This window comes from Somniosus microcephalus, unplaced genomic scaffold, assembly GCF_052327205.1.
Source record: "Somniosus microcephalus isolate GS21.2 unplaced genomic scaffold, FLI_Smic_1.0 unresolved_chr1, whole genome shotgun sequence".
Lineage (NCBI taxonomy): Eukaryota > Metazoa > Chordata > Chondrichthyes > Squaliformes > Somniosidae > Somniosus > Somniosus microcephalus.
In genome coordinates, this window is record NW_028225179.1 from 4,140,741 (window position 1) to 4,163,805 (window position 23,065).

Genomic DNA, 23,065 nt, shown 5'->3' on the forward strand with positions numbered 1-23,065 from the left:
TGCCTCATCATTTGCTTTTTCAGTTAATATTTCAAGCGGTGTAAGAACATAAGAACATAAGAAATTGGAGCAGGAGTAGGCCAGTCGGCCCTTCGAGCCTGCTCCGCCATTCAATGAGATCAGGCCTGATCTTCTGCCTGAACTCCATTCACCGGCCCTATCGCCATATCCCTTGAATCCCTTGCTCGTCAGAAATCTATCAACTTCTATTTTGAATATACCCAATGACTGAGCCTCCACAGCCCCCTGGGGTAGAGAATTCCAAAGATTCACCACCCTCTGTGTGAAGAAATGTCTTCTCATCTCAGTCCTGAATGGCCTACCCTTTATCCTGAGACGGTGGCCACTGGTTCTAGACTCCCCAGCCTAGGGAATCATCCACCCAGCATCCACCCTATCAAGCTCTGAAATAATTCTGTGTGCTTCAATGAGATCCCCTCTCATTCTTCTGAATTCAAGAGAATTGAGTTCTAGTTTACTCCATCTCTTCTCATAGGACAGTCCCGCTATCCCAGGAATCAATCTCGTGAACCTTCATTGCACCCCCTCTATGGCAAGTATATCCTTCCTTCGGGAAGGAGACCAAAATTGTACACAGTACTCCAGGTGTGGCCTCACCAATGCCCTATATACTTGGAGTAAGACGTCTTTACTCCTATACACAAATCCTCTTGTAATGAAGGCCAGCATACCATTTCCCAACCTAATGGCTTGCTGCACCTACGCATTCACTTTCAGTGACTCATATACAAGGACACCCATGTCCCTTTGAGCATCTGCATTCCCCAATTTTTCACCATTTAGGAAATACTCTGCCTTTCTGTTTTTTCTACCGAAGTGGATAACTTCACATTTATCCACACCATATTCCATCTGCCATGTTCTCGCCCAGTCACTGAGCCTGTCCAGATCCCCTTGAAGCCTCTTCACATCCTCTTCACTACTGACACTGCCACCTAGCATTGTATCTTGAGCAAATTTGGAAATGTTACATTTAGTCCCCTCATCTAAATCATTGATATAGATTGTGAATAGCTGGGGCCGAAGCACCGATCATTGAGTGACCCCACTAGTCACAGCCTGCCATCCTGAAAAAGACCCGTTCATCCCTCCTCTTTGTTGTCTGTCTCTTAACCAGTGTAAAGCCAGTGTAGATTGGAGTTCGCTCTCAGCTTCTCCCATCGGTGTGAAAATGAAACAGGAGGAGGCGAGGATTGCCCTGAACAGCAGAGCTGGGCACTGACTCGATTTCTATTGCTGCAGGAGTTGTTCTGTTCCTCTAAATATTCCTCTCACCATTAAAACGCCTATTTTAACTCACATCGTTTAAATGGGCGATTTTATTATATGTTAGAGAGTTTCCATCAAATAGATTTTAATAAATCTGCAGAAAGATGAGGTTAGGACTGGAACTGATATGATGACGATCACAGAGTTAACATCAAAGTCAGGCTCATTTTCCAATGAGGCAGAAAACCACAAACAGTTGCTGATGTGTGGCACCGTGATCGTATAGTTGTTCGTACTCTGCGTTGTGGCCGCGGCAACTTCGGTTCGAATCCGAGACATAATACAGGTTTTTCTTCCTTCCACAATCAATAGCCCTCCTTTACTTTCCTCCTTCAATTTCATTGTAACTTTCCTGTGGTATTACCTTAATCTAACATTCACTTTCACCTACTCGTACCGCTAAATGTGCTCTGCTCCCACCGCTATTCCTGGGGCACATGTCCCATTCGCCCCAATCTCAGTCGATACCTTTAGACCTGAGGGACCGCTCGACAGACAAGCTGTAGGAAAGCAGGGTCGGCCTTTGGAACCAAAGCAGCCCGATTTTACAAGTAAACTCCTTGGGGAAAGAAGTGAACTGGGGAGGTTAACTGAAGAACTGGGGTTTTTTTGTAGCTGGTAGTTGGCGCTTCTCCCTAGACAGTTGAGGAGCGTGAGCGATGGGAAGCACTACATGGCTGCGGATGAAGCATGAAATATGCAATTTTTGCAAACTGGTTATCAAAAAGCATAATGCACGCTCAGAAGGGAACAAAGAGAGGAAGGGAAGCTCCGGATGTAACAGACAGGGTAAGGGACGCTCCGGATGTATCAGATAGGGTAAAGTACGCTCCGGATGTAGCAGACAGATTAAGGGACGCTCCCGATGTACCAGACAGGGCAAGGGACGCTCCGGATGTACCAAAAAGGGTAAGGGACGCTGCGGATGTATCACACAGAGTAAGGGACGCTCTGGATAGACCAGACAGTGTAAGGCATGCTCCTGATGTAACAGACAGTGTAAGGGACGCTCCGGATGTATCAGATAGGGTAAGGGACTCTCCGGATGTACCAGACAGTGTAAAGGACGCTCCGGATGTATCATACAGATTAAGGGACGCTCCGGATGTATCATACAGATTAAGGGACGCTCCGGATGTACCAGACATTCTAAAGGACGCTGCGGAATTACCAGACAGGGTAAGAGATGCTCAGGAGGTTCTAGAGCGGTTAGGGTGCACTCAGGACCTATCAGACAGAATAAGGGACGGTCAAGAGGTATCAGAGAGGCTGATGGATGCAGAGTTATTACTTTCTAAACCTCACATTTTTTAAATATCAATAAAAGCAAAAGTTGAATCTGAATGTAACAGGTGGTCTGCCCTGTCCCACGTGGGGGCAATGAGAAGGCAGAATGGGGTCGGACTGGACATTTGCAGCGCTGAGAAATAGATTTATAACTGACACTGATTCCCCACCCAATACATTAATAAATAATACAGGCACATCTAAATATATTTGTAACGAACAGAGGTGCAAAAGCATTTACATCTAACACAATAGCAACTCACAAATACATTTGTATCTAATATGGACATACAGAAATATACTTACATCCATCACAGGTGATTGATTGCTAAAAATACTTCAATTGTTTTTCTTAAAGCCATATGGGCCCAGTAATTCGGGTCGGGGGTTTCCCACGGGTGCAAGACCCCGACCTACACTTAACTTGCGCGCCGGCAGTTGAGCTTTAGGGCTCCGTGGATTTCCTCTCTGTCATTTCAACCTGGAAACCTCTCACATATCAACCAATGAAACCCCCCAAAGTGTGAATCAAACCCCGAGACCAATGAGCCGCTGGCAATGAAGCCGTACAATTTCTTTCAGACCGCTTCTGTCCGTCCAATCTCGGTTCATATAAAATGTACAGCATTATCAAGTGGTACAGGAATGAGTAGAAAACACAGAGAGACAAGACACAGAGATGGAGACATTGAGAGATGGCATCCAGCGGTATGATTGTCGCACAGAATAATCCACTGATTTAAATGCGAGAGGCGAGGACCCAAATCCCGGATAAGCCCCGGCACTTTAGTCAAATATCCCGAATTCCCTCAGTTTGACGACATTGCAAAAGATTTAAAACAAGTACTGTGAAAAATTCTGTGCCAAGCTTGTGTCAAGTACACCGTGAGAAACCCGCGTATTTATTATTAAAAGCGGGAATTCAGCCCCAGATGCGCGGAAACTGTGAGCTAAATATGTAAATCCACTTGCTTACAGAAGCCTGCTGCGCATTTTCCACATTGTCAATCTGGGAGCGCGAGCAATACATAGCTACAAGTCTGCCGCTCACCCACAAAGCAGCACAAACTCACGGTTTCAGAAACAACTCATAGATGGAGAATGAAACATAAACACAACCAGAGGAACCTGCCATACCTGTAGCCCAGGGAAGATGCTTTGGCACACAAGCAAAATACAGTGGATGCTGGAAATCTGAAATAAAAACAGAAAATGCTGGAAATACTCAGCAGGTCAGGCAACATCTGTGGAGAGAGAAACAGAGTTAACGTTTCAGGTCGATGACCCTTCGTCTACCTGAAAAGTTACCAGTCTCTTAAAATTCCGTGACTCAGCTGGTTAAAGGGCCTGTTCAGTAAACAAGAGTTTCTGGTTTGGACTCCCAGCTTTGTTTTATAATTTGTGAAATGTAGCAACAAAATAACTCTGTCTCTGGAAAGTCAGACTGACCAGAGCGTGGAAATATCAATTTTAATAAAATGACCTGCAATTTTTTCAATGATTGGTGCAAAACCTTAGATTTGAGGAGAGCTCAACAACCTGAAACGTTAACCCTGTGTTTCCCTCTCCACCGATGATCCCTGACCTGCGGAGTGTTTACAGCATTTTCTGAATAATTTCATTTCCAGACTCTGCAGTATTGTGCTTTGTCTTTTATTCTTTCATTAACAGATTCAAGAATGTGACAGGAGAATTGAACGGTAGAGTGTGCTGAGCATTAGTGGTTATGGGGTGGAATTCTCGCCGGCCATGCGGGAGACCTGGTTTCGATTGCCGCCAAATCCAAAGTTTAAATTCATACTGAATTATTTCAGTAATCATTTTAATTTAAGAAGTTTCATGAAACGCACTACAAAAAATACAATTTTTTAAATATGTATCAAACTTTCCGTCATTCTTCAGATAAGGAAGGTAAATCCATCCTCTCACATCCGTGGGACAAACCTCAGGCAAACAGCTCCGAGCCTCCTTAAGAATTTCTTCACTCAGAGGGTTGTGAATGTTTGGAATTCTCTGCCCCAGAGGGCTGTGAATGCTGAGTCTTTGAGTATATTCCAGGCTGAAAGAGACAGATTGTTGGACTCTAGGTGAATCATGGGATATGGAGATCACACGGGAAAGTGGAGTTGAGGTCGATGATCAGCCATGATCTTATTGAATGGTGGAGCAGGCGCGAGAGGCCGAGTGGCCTTCTCCTGATCCTAATTCGTTTGTTCATACAGATAACCCGTCAGGTTACACATCTTCTCGATTGTCTCAAAATCTTAGTCACTGCGTTGAAATTGAATCTATTTCCTGCACAATAATCTTTGCCTGATAGTTGCTGGTTTAACAGTTAAAACTGGACCCACTTTCGATCTGTCAATAAGTAACACTGAAGGGCTCCTCTAAAACTCTCATCCGTTATTGCAACACGGTGGGCCTGAGGAAACTAAGTGCCCACGTGGAACAGCTAATAAGTAGATAGCTTCCAGAAACACCAAATATAACATCAGCTCTGGTAGAAATATCACACCGCAAAAACATTGCCGCTTCAGGTGAGGCTCAAGCTCACAACCTCGGCATTTCCCGAGCCTGTACTGTCAGATAAGTACCGCGCGCTAAATGATTACACCACTAGAGACACGCACTGTCAATGACACTCATCCGTGTTCATTTACTTGCATATTTCAGGTTGTTTTATAGTGCGGTGGGCTGGGGCACTGGTTTATGTTGTTTAATTGGGTAACACTGGCTGGGTTTATATGATAGACTGCAGCAGGAATTACTCTCATGTGTTCGCGAGCTGCTGAATTTAACAAAGGCTGCACGAGCTTCCTGACGTCATAAACATTGAACATTTTTACCCAACTATGTTGGAGAGTTTCCATCAAATAGATTTTAATAAATTTGCAAAAAGACGAGGGTAAGACTGGAACTGATAAGATGTCGATTACAGAGTTAACATCAAAGTCAGGCTCATTGTCCAATGAGGCAGGAAACCGCGGACAAGGAGGATGGGAATGAAGCAAGGTGAGAAGAAAGGGAGAAAGGAGGAAGGGAGCTCTCGATTCGATCAACTTTCCATTAGAGCTGGGTGAAATATTAGGTTGAGAAAGTGGTAGAATTTGATCAAACAGGGAGAGAAAAGATGGTCTAACTTGGGGACTATAACATTTTCATGCTACTTATCTTCCAACTGGATTAACAGTCCTGAGACTTTAACCTCTCACCAACCTCGATCTAACATTATAATCCAAAAGGAGTCATCCAAAAATCCTTTTTATTTCAGTATTTCTGTTTCCAAACCGTAGAAACCACCTTTAATAAAGTCCCTTTACCGCATGTCCTGCCCGAGCTCCGAGATTGAGAATGTGGAAAATGTGGAGCAGGCTTCTGGAAGCAAACGGATTTATATATTGACCTCACAGCTTCGGCACTTCTGGGACTGAATTGTTGCTTTAAAGAATAAAATTGCCGTTTTCCTACGCTATACTGAACACAGGCTGATTTTCGGCGGTTATTATTTGAAGACTTGTGGAATATCTCCAGGCAGAGGAAACTGGTTCTATTAAAATGTTGGAGCATGTCCAGGATTTGAACCCGGGACCTCTTGCATTTTAATTGATGCGATTTCCCAAAACGACAACCACACCCGTAGACCAAAGAACCACTGAGCTTGCACTGATTGTTTAAACTCGGCAATGAGAATTTCACATACATAAAGCAGATATTTTAGATCAGAGACAGCGTTAACTCTCATTGCTCTAATGCATCAATGTGTGAATATGACATTAAATGTGTTTCAATACATTAGGGGGATTTAAAGCAGATTCTGAGCCAATGGTTTCTAAGGTGATCTTACCTGTGGCTTGTTATTTCCCTCTCCCCTTCCCCCCACACGCCGACGGTTTTTAAACCTTGTTTTATTTGTGCTCCTCTGAGCCAGTGCATTCCACAGTCCCACACGCCTTTCTACAAATAACCTTTCACTGCTGGACTTCTCTGTTTATTAGTTACTAGCTGGGGGCCCCGGCGTTGCCAGCGCTTTTTTGGGCTGCGCGGTTTATAGCCGGCCAGTCCCCCGCTCTGTGTCTTGGAATGCGCGGTTGACGGCGGGCCGCTGCCAGTCCTCCGCTGTGTGTCTCGGGCCGAGCAGTTGCCAGGGCCGGCCCGAGTGACCCCAACTCACCTCTGGATCTGTCGGGCAGGGAGCGGGATACTGCGCCGGAGCCGCAATGAGGGTGTTTGTTGTGTTGGTGGTGACGCTGTAGGTGTAAACAAAATGGGTGAAGTTTCGGGAGGCTGCAGGATTAGGCCCGCCCACACACACACACGCCATGAAATGCCCCCCATGATTCAGCGCGCTCCCCCCATACGATTGGTCAACCTTCAAGTCAGTCAATGCTAATGAGCGGATTTTCCCCCGTATGATTGGCCAACCACTAATGAGTGGAATTTTGAACGTTTTTTGTCTACTGTCCGAATAATTTTTGACTGACCAAAAAGTAAATACGCCTAGGATACCCTCCTAATCATAACCTATCTTTTGATATAACATATGTGTAGGTACGCTGTATAACTTATGAGTGATGCCCAGACCGACAGACACCACTATCCTTTTATATATATATACTGGCTGAAGTGCCCGGCGGTGCTGAGGGATTTTTGAGGGCATGTTGTTGTTGGAAGAGAGAGAGAGACCGACTGGGGGGAAGAGAGAGAGTGACTGGGTCGAAGAGAGAGAGCGACTGGGGGGAAGAGAGAGAGCAACTGGGGGGAAGAGAGAGAGTGACTGGGGGGAAGAGAGAGCACGACTGTGGGCAAGGGAGAGAGCGAATGGGGGGAAGAGAGAGAGCGACTGGGTGGGAAGAGAGAGAGTGAATGGGGATGATGAGAGAGAGCGACTGGGGGGGAAGAGAGAGAGCGACTGGGGGGGAAGAGAGAGAACAACTCGGGGGGGGAAGAGAGAGAGCAGCTGGGGGGAAGAAAGAGAGCGACTGGGGGAAGAGAGAGAGCGACTGGGGGAAGAGAGAGAGCGACTGGGGGGAAGAGAGAGACAGACTGGGGGGAAGAGAGAGAGCGACTGGGGGGAAGAGAGAGAGCGACTCGGGGGAAGAGAGAGAGTGACTGGGGGGCAGAAAGAGAGCGACTGGGGGGAAGAGAGAGAGCGAATGGGGGAAGAGAGAGAGCGACGGGTGGAAGAGAGAGGGCGACTGGGGGGAAGAGAGAGAGCGAATGGGGGGAAGAGATTGAGCGATTGGGGAGGGGGGGTGGGGGAGGGGGAGGGGAGGTGGGGGAGGGGAGGAGGGGGGAGGGGGAGGTGGGAGGGGGAGGGTGTAAGGGGGAGGGGGAGGAGGGGGGAGGGGGCAGGAGGAGGGGCAGAAGGGGATGGGGAGGCGATGGGGGAAGAGGGAGTGGGGGAAGGGGGAGGGAGGGGCGGAAGGGGAGGGGAAGCGGAGGGGGAAAGGGAGGGGGAAGGGGGAGGAAGGGGAGGGGGGCAAGGGGAGGGGGAAGGGGAAGGGGGGAAAGGGAGGGGGGAGTGGAGGGGAGGGGGGAAGGGAGGGGGAGGGGGAAGGGGAGGAGGGAGGGAGGGGGGAAGTGGGAGGAGGGGGGTTGGGGGGAAGGGGAAGGGGGAGGGGAGAGGAGGGGGAGGGGAGGGGAGAGGAGGGGTGAAGGGAGGGGGAAGTGGAGGAGAGGGGTAGTTGGAGGAGGGGGGGTGGGGGGAAGTGGGAGGAGGGGGGAGGAGGGAAGTGGGAGGAGGGGGGAGGGGTGTGGGGGCGGAGGGGGGTGTGGGGGGGAGGGGGAGGGGTGTGTGGGGGGGAGGGGGAGGGGTGAGGGGCTGTGGGGTGGAAAGGGAGGGGAGAAACGGATGGGGGAGAAGGGGAGGGGTGAGAATGGGGGGGGAGCCAGCAGACTCTTTCCCCTCTGCCGGCGATGGCTCCACAGAGCTCCGTGCCGCCTCATGCACTGACTTGGCCCAGCCGAGTGCAGCGCCCTGGTCAGGCCGAGCCCCGCTCTCCCGAGTCCCGCCCCCCGCTCTCCCGAGTCACGCCCGCTCTCCCGAGCCCCGCTCTCCCGTGTAAGCCAGCTTCAAGACCGCCGAGCGGGGAAGAGAGAGAGAGAGGCGCCGCATTTCACCAGCTGGATCCCGCGCTTTATGCCTCGGGCTTCTGTGTGTCGCCTGCTGTGCGTGCTCCCTGTGCCTGTCACGTGTCCCTCGCGGCTGACGCCGTTGCCCCGGGTAATGTGACGGGGGAGACTGGGTGAGGGGGGGGGGAGCTTGCCACAAGCCGTGGGACAATTACCTAGCTCGGGCGTGGCTGGGCAGGATAGGTCCAGGCTTTGAGGCCATACAAAAATGGGGAAAGATAGGAAAAAGAATCAGGTTATAGAAAATATTTACAAATGAATTAATTTTTTTTAAGAACAATTTAATAAAAGCAATTTTTTTTGCTGGAAATGTAGATTTGAAAAGAAACACGCAGAAAGTGGGAAAAAGAAATTAACTGTTTGGAATCAAGATGGCGGCCACTCACCTCGGTTCAGAACGATAAGGCCCGCCCACACACGCACCGATTGGTCAACCGTCAGGTCGCTGAACTTTAGGATTGGTCAATCATCACGTCACTCAACTCTAGGATGGCCCGCCCGCACACACAATGAACCCACCCCTACTCGATGCAAATGAGCGGATAATGAGCAGAATTTTGAACGTTTTTTGGATACCGTCGGCACAACTTTTGTCCGACCAAAAAGTAAATATGCCTACAAGAGTCCCCTAATGATGAGCTTTCTTTTGATATAACATATGTGTAGGTACGCTCTATAACTTTTGATTGTATAGCCGGACAGGCAGACAGACAGAGAGACAGACAGACAGAGAGACTTTGGCCTAGAAATTGGGTATAGCCCCGCTTGGGGCGTTAGAATTGGTGCAGTGTAACGTTTATAGCCAAACACAACTTATCTCCACCTCGCGCGATATTGGGTTGCTTCGCCCCTAATGGTGATTGAGGCGTGAATTCAGGCATTACACGAGAATCCTAAGGCGCTAAACTTCCAGCACAACCCAATATCGGAGCGGACGGGTGCAGCGCAGGTGCTCTCAATTACTGATGACCACGAGACTTCCAGGCGCCGGCCAGCTCTTAAAGGGGTGGGTCAGTCAGCTTCAGCATCCACACTCTGCTCCTTGCAGGCCTCAGAATCGGCGCAGGCCCTTCTGTGGCGCTAAAAACTTGGACCAGGTGGAGAAGGTGAGATAGAGAGCAGAGCGCTTCACCAATGAGGCTCTGGAGCAATTGGTGGCCGCAGTGGAGCGAGATGTTCACTACCCAGACAATGGCAGGAGGCCGAATCATAAGGACTACCGACGACCTTGGTGGGATGTATGCCAGAGGGTCAACTCCAGCAGCATGGTGACCAGGAGCCCTGTCCAATGCAGAAAGAAATTCAATGACCTCACTCGGGTCGTGAGGGTGGGTGTTGTTTCTGCAAACTTCTGCATCACTTCATTTGCACCTGACTTGATGGCAACAGGGTGGCCTGTGCCCCATTGGCCATCTGCCAGCAAGCACCCATGGCCCTTTCTGGGCACACTCATGCACATTTGACGCAAGGCGTCATGTAAGGGCTCTTGCACCATGGGGGGCATGAGATGATCACTCAGGGCATCACGCAAGGGCTCCTCCACCATGGGGGGCATGAGATGATCACTCAGGGCATCATGTAACATAACTTCCCCTCCTATCCCCTGCAGTCCAAGCTGGCGAGGATTGGCAAAGACCAGCTTCGCACCGGTGGAGGACCTCCACAAGTGGTCACTCTCACGGATCTCGAGGAGAGAGTCCACCAGGTTCTTGGAGGACGTCTGAGTGGTCCTGTAACCACTGCAGCTGCCGACCCCTTTGTCGACAGCGATGGTAAGGTTCTCACCTTTTACAACTGTTTCCTTCCACTTGTTCCTCCTGCCAGCATGCTTTCTCACTGTGGACCCATGTCATAGCCTTGCCGCAATCTGGCATCCCTTGCTGCCAAGCTGTCCTTTTGCTAAAGCCACTCTTCCACCTCTCTGCTTTCAGATGCTGCATCACCAGCTTGGGAGCCGGGCCCTCAAGCTGCCAGTGCCAGTGCCTCCGAAGGCTCAATGAGAAAATTACTGTCCAACAGAAGGTTAGCAACTCTCTCCAGCAACGATCAGAATGGCCAGCCCAAATGGCTGCAGCGTTTATACTAGTGCTGTCCCCTTTAAATAGCGCCCCCCGCGTCCGAGAATGGCCTCAGAATGCTCCATCCAACTGTCACTAATTGCGCCAGGTGGAAAGGTTGCGGGCGCCACCGAATATCCGGTCCGGGGCGGCAAAAAGGCGTTGCACACTGAAATGACATCATGATCTGCCTGCGCCCGCGTGTGCACGCAAAGAGATAGCAACTGCGCTAAAAGAATGCTCAATATGGGAGGTGGCGCTATATTCACTGCGCCCGCCCAAAAATTGGGTAACGCCCCAATTCCCGGGCTCTTTAGGCGCTAATCGCTGGCGCTACCAACCGAATTTCTCGCTGTTTTATATATATAGGCCTAGAAATTGAGTTTGCGCTGCGCCAGGGCTTTAGCGCCGGAAGTTAGCGCCGGCGCTAAGTCCCTTTGCGCGCGCCAAAAATTCAATAGCGCCGCGGCCAAACGGCTGCCGGCGCTACTGAAGGGTTTTAGCGCCTGAAAACTGGCGCAACGCGCCGCATTGCGGCGCTATTCCGGCGCTGCGGCGCCCGCTGCGGTGCGGCAGGCTCGGGAAGTGCAGGCCTCCTCCTTCCGTTAAGGAGGAGCTGCCTGCACCCGGCCGCGGCCCGCGCAAATCTCTTCAAAAATGAGCCCGGCACCTCGGACAAGTGCCGGGCTTGCATCTGTTCCGGGGGGGGGGGGGAGAAGTCCGGGGAGGGAGCTGCGGGCAGGCGGCCGGCGGGAAAGCGTCCGGCCGCCGCGGGACCTTTAATGCGCCGGCGCAAACACATGTTTGACTCTGTTGCCAGAGTCTTAGTTCCGGCTGCCACGGGCGAGGCGGCCGCAACTGAATTTCGGCGCTGGGGCCCGTCGGCATAGCAACCGGGACGCTGCGCCCACCGAAGACATCATCGGTGCTGGCGCAGCGCTACCGGTGCAACGCCGCTTTAGGGCCCCAGGGAATTTTTGAACTGGCCATAACTCTGGCGCTAGTCCCTCTAGCGCCTCAAAAGCGGCGCTAAGGCTAGTGAATTTCTAGGCCATAGACTTGCTGAAGTGCCCGGCGGTGCCGAGGCTTTTTCGAGGGCATGTTGTTGTTGGAAGAAAGAGAGAGAGTGACTGGGGGGAAGAGAGACAGCGACTGGGGGGAAGAGAGAGAGCGACTGGGGGGAAGAGAGACAGCGACTGGGGGGAAGAGAGAGAGCGACTGGGGGGAAGAGAGAGAGCGACTGGGGGGAAGAGAGAGAGTGACTGGGGGGAGAGAGAGAGAGCAATGGGGGGAAGAGAGAGAGCGACTGGGCGGAAGAGAGAGAGCGACGGGGGGAAGAGAGGGCGGGGAGGGCAGGGAGAGGGAGGGAGGGTGAGGGAGGGCAGGGGGGGAGGGAGGGCAGGGGGGGAGGGGTGGGGGAGGAATGGGGATGGGAGGGGGGAGGAGGGGGGAGGAGTGGGGGAGGAGGGGGGAGGAGGGGGGAGGGGAGAGCAGGTGGGGAGAGAAGGGGGTCGAGGAGGGGGGAGGGAGTGGGGGAGAGGAGGGGGGGAGAGAAGGGGGCGAGGGGGGGGCAGGGAGTGGGGGAGAGAAGGGGGTGAGAAGGGGAGAGAAGGGGGGAGCGGGGGAGAGAAGGGGGGAGAGAAGGGGGGGAGGGGGGGAGAGGGGTGGAGAGAAGGGGGGAGGGGGGGAGAGTAGGAGAGAATGTGTGGAGGGGGGAGAGAAGGGGGGGAGGGGGAGAGAGACAGAGGGAAGGAGAGAGAGAGGGCGAGTGGCCCGCAGCCGCAAATGGAGCCAAGCCCGAGAACAGGCGTGAGCCGGCTTGAGGCTGAGAGGTGGCCACGTCCGGTTGCCAGGGTAACCCTTCCCCCCCTTCCAAGCCCAAGTCCTCCCGAGCACCGACCGCGCCGCCCCGCCCCGCACTCCCGAGAGCCCCGCTCTCCGAGCCCCGCCCGCCCCGCACCGCACTCCCGAGAGCCCTGCTCTCTGAGCCCCGCCCCCCCGGCCGAGCCGGCTTGAAGTCCGCTGATTGCAGCTGTGAGAGACGGCCGGCGGGCCCGGTTGCCAGGGTAACCCTTCCTGCTCACCAAGCCCCGCCCGAGATCCGCACACCCGAGAGCCCCGCCCCCCCCCCCGCCCGAGCTGAGCGGGGAACAGAGAGAGATGCCGTGTCTCAGCTGCTCCTGCTGTGCGCGCACCCTGACCCTCGTGACCCTCGTGGCTGACGCCATTGCCCCGGGTAACGTGACACCGGTGGGGGGGGGCTGGTGGTGGGGTGAGGAGCTTAGCAGAAGCCGTGGGACAATTACCTAGCTCGGGCCTGGCTGGGCAAGAAAGGCCCAGGCTTTGAGGCCTAACAAAAACAGGGAAAGGTAGGAAAAAGAATCTTCAGGTTAGAGAAAATATTTACAAATTAATGAAGTTTTTTTTAAAACAATTTAATAAAAGCAGTTTTATTTTGCTGGAAATGCATATTTGAAAAGAAAGACGCAGAAAGCAGGAAAAAGAATGGAAGCAAGATGGCGGCTACTCATCTCAGTTCAGAACGATAAGACCCGCCCACACACGCACCGATTGGTCGACCGTCAGGTCACCAAAGCGTAGGATTGGTCAATCGTCCCGTCACTCGACCGTAGGAGGGCCCGGCCGCACGTGCCAGCAACGCGGCATACGATTGGTCGACCTCGAGGTCGCTCTGTCGCTAATGAGCGGATAATGAGATGCTAATGAGCGGAATGTTGAAGGTTTTTCGGATACTGCGGGTGCGATTTTCGTCCGGCCGAAACATAAATACGCTTACCAGCGTTTTGGAAAGGTAAGCTTTCTTTCGATGTAACGCACACGTAGGTACGCTCTATAACTTTCGAGCGCATAGCCGGACAGACGCACACGTGAGGACAGACAGACAGAAGGACAGACAGAGAAAAGGACAGACAGACAGGAGGACATACAGACAGAAAGAAGTATCCGTTTATATATATAGATAGATGATAGATGAAGCACCTTGAGGTGCAATGGTGGAGTTTGTGACGTCAAATTAAAAGGCGGCAATTTGGAAACACGTTGGCGTCTCAATTTCTTTTTGCACAAAATTGAACAGGAATCTTTCAAGATGGACTATTGTATTTTCTGCATCACAATAAAACATATCTTGTTATAAATGCTGGCTCATTAGCTCCCCAGTGTCAGAGGAAGGATGGTCTGATCTCCGCATTTATTTCATGTAAGACCCAAACACAGGGTAATCATTCAGAATCACCTCACAGATTGACACAGATATAAACAAAGTGGGAGATACAGATAGCAATGGGACACATGGCGGAATAGACAAGAGAACTGGAGAAATACAAAACGGCCTGAGGCTCCAGAAGACAGTGACGGGTAGCTGATAGACATCAGTGAGTGGAGGCGAACACATGGATTGAGTTTCGGCCCCAGGGCTTAGCTGGTCATAAGCGTCTGTCTAATTATAACAGGTAGCTCCTGGGTTCGACTCCCAGCGGGGCCTTTTTTTTCTTAATGAAATTCTTCCCGTGTGAAATAGCTACAGTCCTTTTAAATGTAACTGCGGCTGCTGTAGTTACCATTCTGGATGAAGGCTCCAGGCGCTGCAGGTCGGGCTCGAATTCCACTGCTTCCTAATTTCTGGCGGTGCTCATTTTGGCCTTCACCAGAAATCCATCTTTTCTAAGCAATGCCGTGCGTTACTTTGTTGTGATCAGAGCAAAGCTCCAGCAGTTGATGTGTGGCACTGTGAGCCTATAGTGTTTAGTACTCTGCGTTGTGGCAGCCGCACCCTTGGTTCGAATTTGAATTACCGCGCTGATTTTTCTTCCTTCCACAATCTTTCTATTACTTTACTCCTTCAATTTCACTGTAACTTTCCTGCGGTATTACCTTAATCTAATTTTCACTTTCTCCTACTTAAACCGCGAAGTGTGCTCCACTAAAACTGCTGTTCCTGGGGCACATGCCCCATTCGCCCCAATCTGAGTTGGTGCTTTGAAACCACTTGATACATTTAGACCCGCGGGACCGCTCGACAGTCAAGCTCTGCGAAAGCAGGGCCGGCCTTTGGAACCAAAGCAGCCCGATTGGACAAGAAATTTCAATCTGAAATCAAGTGAACTGCGGAGACTAACTGAAGAACTGGGTTTTATTTACCTGGTAGTTGGCTCTTTTCCCTGAACACTTGAGTAGCGTGAGCGACGGGAAGCACCACATAGCCGCTGATGAAGAGAGAAATATGTAATTTTGGCAAACTTGTTATCAAAAAGGATAATGGACGCTCAGGAGTTATCAAGGAGAGTAATGGACACTGCGGATGCACCAGACAGTGGAAGAGACGCTCTGGATGTAGCAGACAGTTTAAGGGATGCTCCGGATTTACCAGACAGTGTAAGGGACGCTCCGGATGTATCAGATAGGGTACGGGATGCTCCAGATGTACCAGACAGGGTAAGTTACCCTCCCGGTGTACCAGACAGTGTAAGGGATGCTCGGGATGTATCAGGTAGGGTAAGCGGCGCTCCATCAGTACCAGACACGGTAAGGGATGCTCAAGAAATTCTAGAGCGGGTAAGGCACTCACAGGGCTTATCGGACAGGGGAAGTGCCGCTCAGGCGTTATCAGAGAGGCTGATGGATGCAGAGTTATTACTTTCTAAACCTCATATTTTCAAAGTATCAATAAAAGCAAAAGTTGAATGCGAATGTAACAGATGGTCTGCCGTGTCCCACGTGGGGGCAATGAGAAGGTAGAATGGGGCCGGACTGGACAATTGAAGCGCTCAGAAATACATTTAAAACTGACACAGATTCCCCTAACCAATACATTAATAAATAATACAGATACATCTAAAAACATTTGTAACGAACAGGTGTAAAAGCGTTTACATGTAACACAATAGCAACTCACAAATACATTTTATCTAATATCGCCAAACACAAATTTACTTAGAACCATCAGAGGTGATTGTTTGCTAAATAAATTACTTTAATTGATTGTCTTTAAAGCCATGATATTTACATGGCAGTTTGCATTGACCTTCCTCCAAAGCCGCTGGAGATTGTTGGAGAATGATTTGGGCCCTGATCAATTGTTTGTTTAGGCCGATTGGCACAAGTTTTGAGCGCAAGTCCAATATTACAAGTCGACGATAAAAAGGGGCTCACGCGGGACCGTTCGCAAATTTCAATCTACAATCCCCAAAGCGAGATTCACACCCCTAGACTTAAGAGCCACTCTGTCTAGAATACAGACCCAAAAATGAAATGGATTTGTCATGTATTGTCCATTGCATTTTGACCGATCCAGGTAAGCAGAGTATTGGAGACAGCAGTTTTACATTCCCAATGATCTGTCACGTGTGCCCGCAGTTCCATTCCCGTTCCAGGCCCTCTTTTTACCGTCGGTGACTTGCCCTGAATGTGCTTGGAGAAGTGTTAGAATCACGGCACAGCCCTTCCCACTGTCGCTTCCTCTAAATCTCCGTCCAGGATTTTCACCAGTGCAAGGTTCATCAGCTTGAGCTACTGTTTAATTTGTTCTCGGCATTAACTGTGCTGATCTTTTAACTTGTCCCACTGCACGGCATCTCCAAATTTGTCGATTGCATCTCGAGGGCATTTTTCATATGTAAACCTGTAACATCTGCTACAGGCGAAAGATTCAATTTCAGCGGTTCCAACAACAATGAGTCGATCGATATCAACCTCGACCACCCTCACCTACATGCTACCGATGCAAATCTCTGCGCCCCTCTGCTTCAGTGATTTCTTGTTTCGCAGCGATGGGCAGTTTACGCTCTCTGAGGCTGCAATCGCTGCTGTCTGCCAGCAGCGGGCGCTTGGAGAGAGCGGGGCCGGACAGGCGGCCTGAACTTTGCTGCTGTCGCGGCCTCACTCACTCCGCGAGCTGGGGAACAGCAAACAAACTCATGGGTTTGTTGCCGCGTCTGAAATGCGGCTCCGAACTGTTGCTATTAACAGAGGCAGCGCTGCCGGATCCTGTAATGATCTCTCACAGTTTCGGTATCTCCCGACAATGGCCTGTGAAGAAAAGCCCGCGAAAGTGAGTTTAAATACTCACTGAACCTCCGGTCTCACCGTTCTCGACACTGGCCTGTGAATAAAAGACCGCGAAAGTTAGTTTAAATACTCACTGAACCTTCGCTCTCACCGCTCCCGACAATCTCAATTTCAATTCAATTCAATTCAAATCGCTTTATTGGCATGACAAGTTACATCTTATATTGCCAAAGCATCGGAAAACATTCATGTTTGTTCACAAAAATACAGATCTATCCATACAGTGTATAAACAGATATATCCCTGAGTGATATATCCCTGAGTGTATAAATATACTTTCATATAATTTATATATACTCTTTTCTTATATTTAGTGGTTGCCCCTCTGTTTATGGCAAGCTGTAACATAGAGTGCCGCTAGTGTTACGCAATTTCTCTCTTCCCCTAGTAGGTATGGGAGTTTTTGGTCATCATTCAAATTTCTGAATTCCGGGCATATTTTTGTGAATTTTGTGTAGAAATTCTCCCTTATGCCCTGATATTTTCTACAAGCTGTGAGGAAGTGCATCTCTGTCTCCACCACTCCCTGACTGCAGTGAGAACATATCCTGTCCTCTCTTGGTAGCCGGGTTTGCTTGCGTCTACCTTTTTCGATCGCCAGGCTATGTTCACTAAGTCTGTACATTGTCAAGCTTTTTCTCAGTTTGCTATCCTTTACCATGGTCAGGCAATCAGCCATGTTGTATTGTCTGTTTAGGGCCAAGTAGCAATTGAGTTTGCTTTGGGTTTTTGTTGTTTCTGCCCAATATGACAGATATTTTTCCTTTTGCTTAGCGACGATTGTGTTGGGTCGAATTCTTTGTGTTACACTGTCACTGTCCTGGGGCTCCCTATCGCCATATCCCTTGATGCCCTGACTAGGCAGAAATCTATCGACTTCTGCTTTGAATATACCCAATGACTGAGCCTCCACACCCCTCTGGGGTAAAGAATTCCAAAGATTTACCTTCCACTGTCTGAAGAAATGTCTTCACATCTCAGTCCTGAATGGCCTACCCTTTATCCTGAGACTGTGGCCCCTGGTTCTAGACTCCCCAGCCAAGGGAAACATCCTCCCAGCATCTACCCTATCAAGCCCTGTAATAATTTTGTATGCTTCAATGAGATCTCCTCTCATTCTTCGGAATTCAAGAGAATACAGGCCTAGTTTACTCAATCTACTCTTATACGACAGTCCTGCCATCTCAGGAATTAATGTCATAAAACGTCGTTGCACTCCCTCTATGACAATTATACCCTTCCTTAGGAAAGGAGACCAACATTGTACACAGTACTCCAGGTGTGGCCTCACCAAGGGCCTATATAATTGGAGTAAGACTTCTTTACTCCTTTACTCAAATCCTCTTGTAATGAAGGCCAGCATACCATTTGCCTTGCTAGTGGTTTGCTGCACTTGCACATTCACATGCAGTGACCCATATACAAGGACACCCAAGTCCCTTTTAACCATCTGCATTCCCCAATTTTTCACCATTTAGGAAATACTCTGCCATTCAGTTTTTTCTACCAAAGTGGATAACATCACATTTATCCACATTATATTCCATCTGCCATGTTCTCGCCCACTCACTGAGCCTGTCGAGATCCCCTTGAAGCTTCTTCACATCCTTTTCACAGCGGACACTGCCACCTAGCTTTGTATCATCAGCAAATTTTTAAATGATACATTTAGTTCCCTCATCCAAATCATTGATATAGATTGTGAATAGCTGGGGCCCGAGCAGCGATCCTCGTGGTGCCCCACTATTCACAACCTGCCATCCTGAAAAAGACCCGCTCATTCCTACTCTTTGTTTTCTGTCTGTTAACCAGTCTAAAGCCCGTGTAGATTGGTGTTCGCTCTCAGCTTCTCCCATCGATGTGAAAATGAAACAGGAGGAGGCGAGGATTGCCCCAAACAGCAGAGCTGGGCACTGACTCTATTTCTATTGCTGCAGGAGATGTTCTGTTCCTCTAAAGATTCCCGTCACCATTAAAACGCCTGTTTTAACTCACAGTCATTAAATGGGCGGTTTTATTATATTTTGGAGAGTTTCCATCAAATAGATTTCAATAAATCTGCAAGAAGACGAGGTTAGGACTGGAACTGATAAGATGTCGATCACACAGTTAACATCAAAGACAGGCTCCTTGTCCAATGAGGCAGGAAACCGCGAAAAAGGAGGATGGAAATGAAGCAAGGAGGGATGAATGTGAGAAAGGGGAAGGAGCTCTCGATTCCATCTTCTGCCCATTAGAGCTGTGTGAAATATTTCTTTGAGAAAGTGGGAGAATTTTAATAAACAGGGAGAGAAAACATTGTCTAAGTTGGGGATTAACATCTCCAGGCCACGTATCTTCCAACTGGATTAAAAGTCCTGAGACTTTAACGACTCACCAACCTCGATCTAACATTATCCAAAAGGAGGCATCCAAAAATCCCTTTTATTTCAGTATTTCTGTATCCAAACCGTATAAACAACCTTTAATAAAGTCCCTTTACCACATGTCCTGCCCGTGCTCCCAGATTGAGAATGTGGAAAATGTGGAGCAGGCTTCTGGAAGCAAACGGATTTACATATTGACCTCACAGCTTCGGCACTTCTGGGACTGAACTCCTGCTTTAAAGAACATAATTGCCGCTTTCTTACGATATACTGAACACAGGCTGATTTTCTGGCGGTTATTAGTTGAAGACTTGTGGAATGTCTCCAGGCCGAGGAAAGTGATTCTATTAAAATGTTAGAGCGCGTCTGGGATTTGAATCCAGTACCTCTTGCATTTTAATTGATGTGAATTCCCAAAACATGAATCACACTCCTAGAGCAAAGAGCTGCTAATCTTGCACTGCGTGCTTAATCTCGGCCATGATAATGTCGCATATTAAAGCAGATATTTTAGATCAGAGACAGCGTGAAATCTCATATATTGCTCAAATGCATCAATGTGTGAATATGACATTAAATGTGTTTCAATACAGTGGGGGGATTTAAAGCAGATTCGGGGCCAGTGGATTCCAAGGTGATGTTAACTGTGACTGTCTTGCCTCCCTCTCCCCTGCTGCCGGTTTTTAAACCTTGTTTTAAATCTGCTGCTCTGCTGGGCCAGTGCATTCCACAGTCTCACAACCCTTTCTACAAAAACCCTTTCAGTGCTTTACTTCTCTGTTTATTAGTTATGAATCACATTGAGGTGCAATGGTGGCGTTTGTGACGTCAGATTAAAAGGCAGCCTATCGGATACACGTTGGGGTCAATGGTACTTTTGCACAGAATTGAAACTGAATCTTTCAAGATGGAATATTGTATTTGCTGCATCACAATAAACAATATCTTGTTGTAACTGTTGGCTTAATAGTTCTCCAGTGTCTGAGGAAGAATTGTCTGATACCCTCACTTATTCATATATGACACAAACATAGGATAATCATTCAGAATCACCTCACAGATTGACACTGAGATAAATTAAGTGGGAGATACAGACAGCAATGGGACACATGGCGGAATGGACAAGAGAGCTGGAGAAATAAGAAACGGCCTGAGAGTCCAGAAGACAGTGACTGGTAGCTGATAGACATCAGTAAGTGGAGGCGAGAAATTGTGTCAGTATTTGGCCCCGTGGCTTAGCTGGTTAAAGCGTCTGTCTAGTAAACAGAAGATCCTGGGTTCGATTCCCAGCGGAGCCTTTCTTAATGAATCTCTAGGGGTGAGTTTCTTTTAATGTGAAAAGGCTCAAATTCTTTTAAATGTAACTGTGGCTGCACTCGTTCCCATTCTGCATGAAGGTCCAAGTCGTTGCGAGGCCTGGGTCGAATTTCACCGCATCTGAATTTCTGGCTGTGCTGATTTTGGCCTCTTCACCAAAAATCCTTGTTCCCTATGCAGTGCAGTGCGTTACTTGGTTGTGGTCAAAGCAAGCATCAGTAGTTGATGTGTGGTGCCGTGATTGTGCGGTGATTAATACTCTGCGTTTTGGCCGCAGCAACTTCGGTTCGAAACCGCAACATAACGCAGATGTTTTCTTCCTTCCACAATCAATAGCTTTCCTTTCCCCCTTCCATTTCATTGTAATTTTCCTGCGGTATTACCTTAATCCAACATTCACTTTCAGCCACTTAAACCGCTAAGTGTGCTCTGCTACCACCGCTCTTCCTGGGCCACATGTCCCATACGCCCCAATCTGAGTTGGTGCTTTGAAACCAGTCGATACATTTAGACCTGCGGGACTCCCCTCTCGACAGGCAAGCTCTGCGAAAGCAGGGCCGGCCTTTGGAACCAATGCAGCCCGATTGTACAAGAAAATTCCTTGGCAAATGAAGCTTTAAACTTTTCAAACAAATCGTTTTATTAACATAATAATACAAGTTTTACAGAGAGAGACTTGTACAACCTCAGTGGTGCAACTCAAGACTCAGAATGGTCAATTCTTCTGCTTCGGGAGTGGGAGAGATGAATTATGTGTTGGTGTCCTCCTTGTTGTTTTTCTGGTCAGTCTTCCAGATCTCCACTCTGATTGTCTGTCTCCTGGCCTGTCTCCTGGAATGTGTTCTGCTTTTCACTTTAGAATGGCTGCTCCTGTACCATTGCTGCTGACAGAAACCAGCCTTCCAGTGACTTTCCATTCTCTCTCTCCCATGGTTACACAGACTGATGCTCCCGGGCAGCACCGAGTGTATGCGAAGGTTCCTCAGAGACTATCGAGGCCTCCTTATCTGGAGCTTCCAGACAATCTGCAGAAAACTTTTGGGATTCGGTCAGCAAACCTTCTTGAAGTAAGTGATCCAGGTCTCTCGGCAATCATTTAGTTTCCTTAAAACCGGCATTGAAAATTCCAAAATCCTCCCAGGGGGAGCAGGTTGAAGAAAATAAATTATTTGAAGTAATTAATTACAATAATGAGAGAACCTGCTGCGAGCAAAGCTCGAAAACCTGCGTGGGGAAACCCCATTGGATTTCAAGTCCAACACCTTAACCACTCGGCCATCGCAGCCACGAAAATATCTGCTCCAAGAAATTAAATTCTCAAATCGCTGACGCTGTTTATTATTGGCGATGACGGTTTCATCATATTTAATTTGCTGCAAATTTAGCAAGTCCAGAAGAATCGCAGCGATCATTTCAATAAAAGAAAACATCCGATATTTAATGGTATGTAAGATGTTGAGAACAGTATGGAATATTCTGCAGTGTAATGAAAATAAACAGCAGAAACATTGTGTTCTGCTCCCACATGACACAGATCAGCCACAGCCTCTGCTCCCTGCCCGCCGGCTGCAGAAACCTTGTCTCCAGATTACAAACTGATTCTAGGTCGGAGATAAATATTCAGGGTAGAGCCTAAACACAGCGGGTGGGATCAAATAATAAAGCAGTTATTTTAGACCAGAGACAGCGGTAAATGTCCTATATTGCTCACATGCATCAATGTGTGAATCTGACATTAAATGGGTTTAAATACTGTGGGGGGATTTAAAGTAGATTCGGGGCCAATAGTTTCCACGTTGATCTTTTCTGTGTCTCTCTTGCCTCCATCCCCTTCCTCCCACAAGCTGCCAGTTTATAAACCTTGTTTTAAATCTGCTGCTTGCTGGGCCAGTGCATTTTACAGCCTCACAACCCTTTCTACAAATATTAGTTCACTGCTTGATTTCTCTGTGTATTAGTTATGAATCACCTTGTGGTGAAATGGTGGCGTCTGTGACGTCAAATTAAAAAGCGGCCTATTGGAAACACATTGGGATCACAGATTTTTGCACAGAATTGAACCTATATAATGCAAAATGGAACAATGTAATTGGTGCATCACAATAAACAATATATTGTTGTAACTGTTGGCTCATTAGTTCCCCAGTGTCAGAGGAAGAATTGTCTGACCCCTCATTTATTTCATGTAAGACACAGATTCTTTTAGAATCAACCCATAGATTGAAACTGAAATAAACACAGTGAGATACAGACAACATCAGAATAGACAGGAGAGATGGATCAATACAAAACAGCCTCAGGCTCCAAGAGGCAGTGACAGGTAGCGAGTAGATATCAGTGAGAGGAGGGAGAACAATTGCAGCCTGATTTGGTTCCGTGGCTTAGCTGCGTTCAGCGCTTATCTTGTGAACAGGCGATCCTGGGTTCGACTCCCAGCGAGGCTTTTTTGTCCTAATGAATCGCCAGGGGTGCGTTTCTGCTCGTGTGAAAAGGCTACAATCCTTTTAAATGTAACTGCGGCTGCACTAG

General features: G+C 48.7%; 1 non-coding gene across 1 annotated transcript; it reads left to right on the forward strand.

Annotated features, from left to right (window-relative positions):
• The first annotated feature begins 20,443 nt into the window (after positions 1–20,443).
• Positions 20,444–20,517, forward strand: trnat-agu (transfer RNA threonine (anticodon AGU)). The gene has a single exon. It is a non-coding gene; the product is annotated as a tRNA-Thr (tRNA).
• Positions 20,518–23,065: the final 2,548 nt, after the last annotated feature.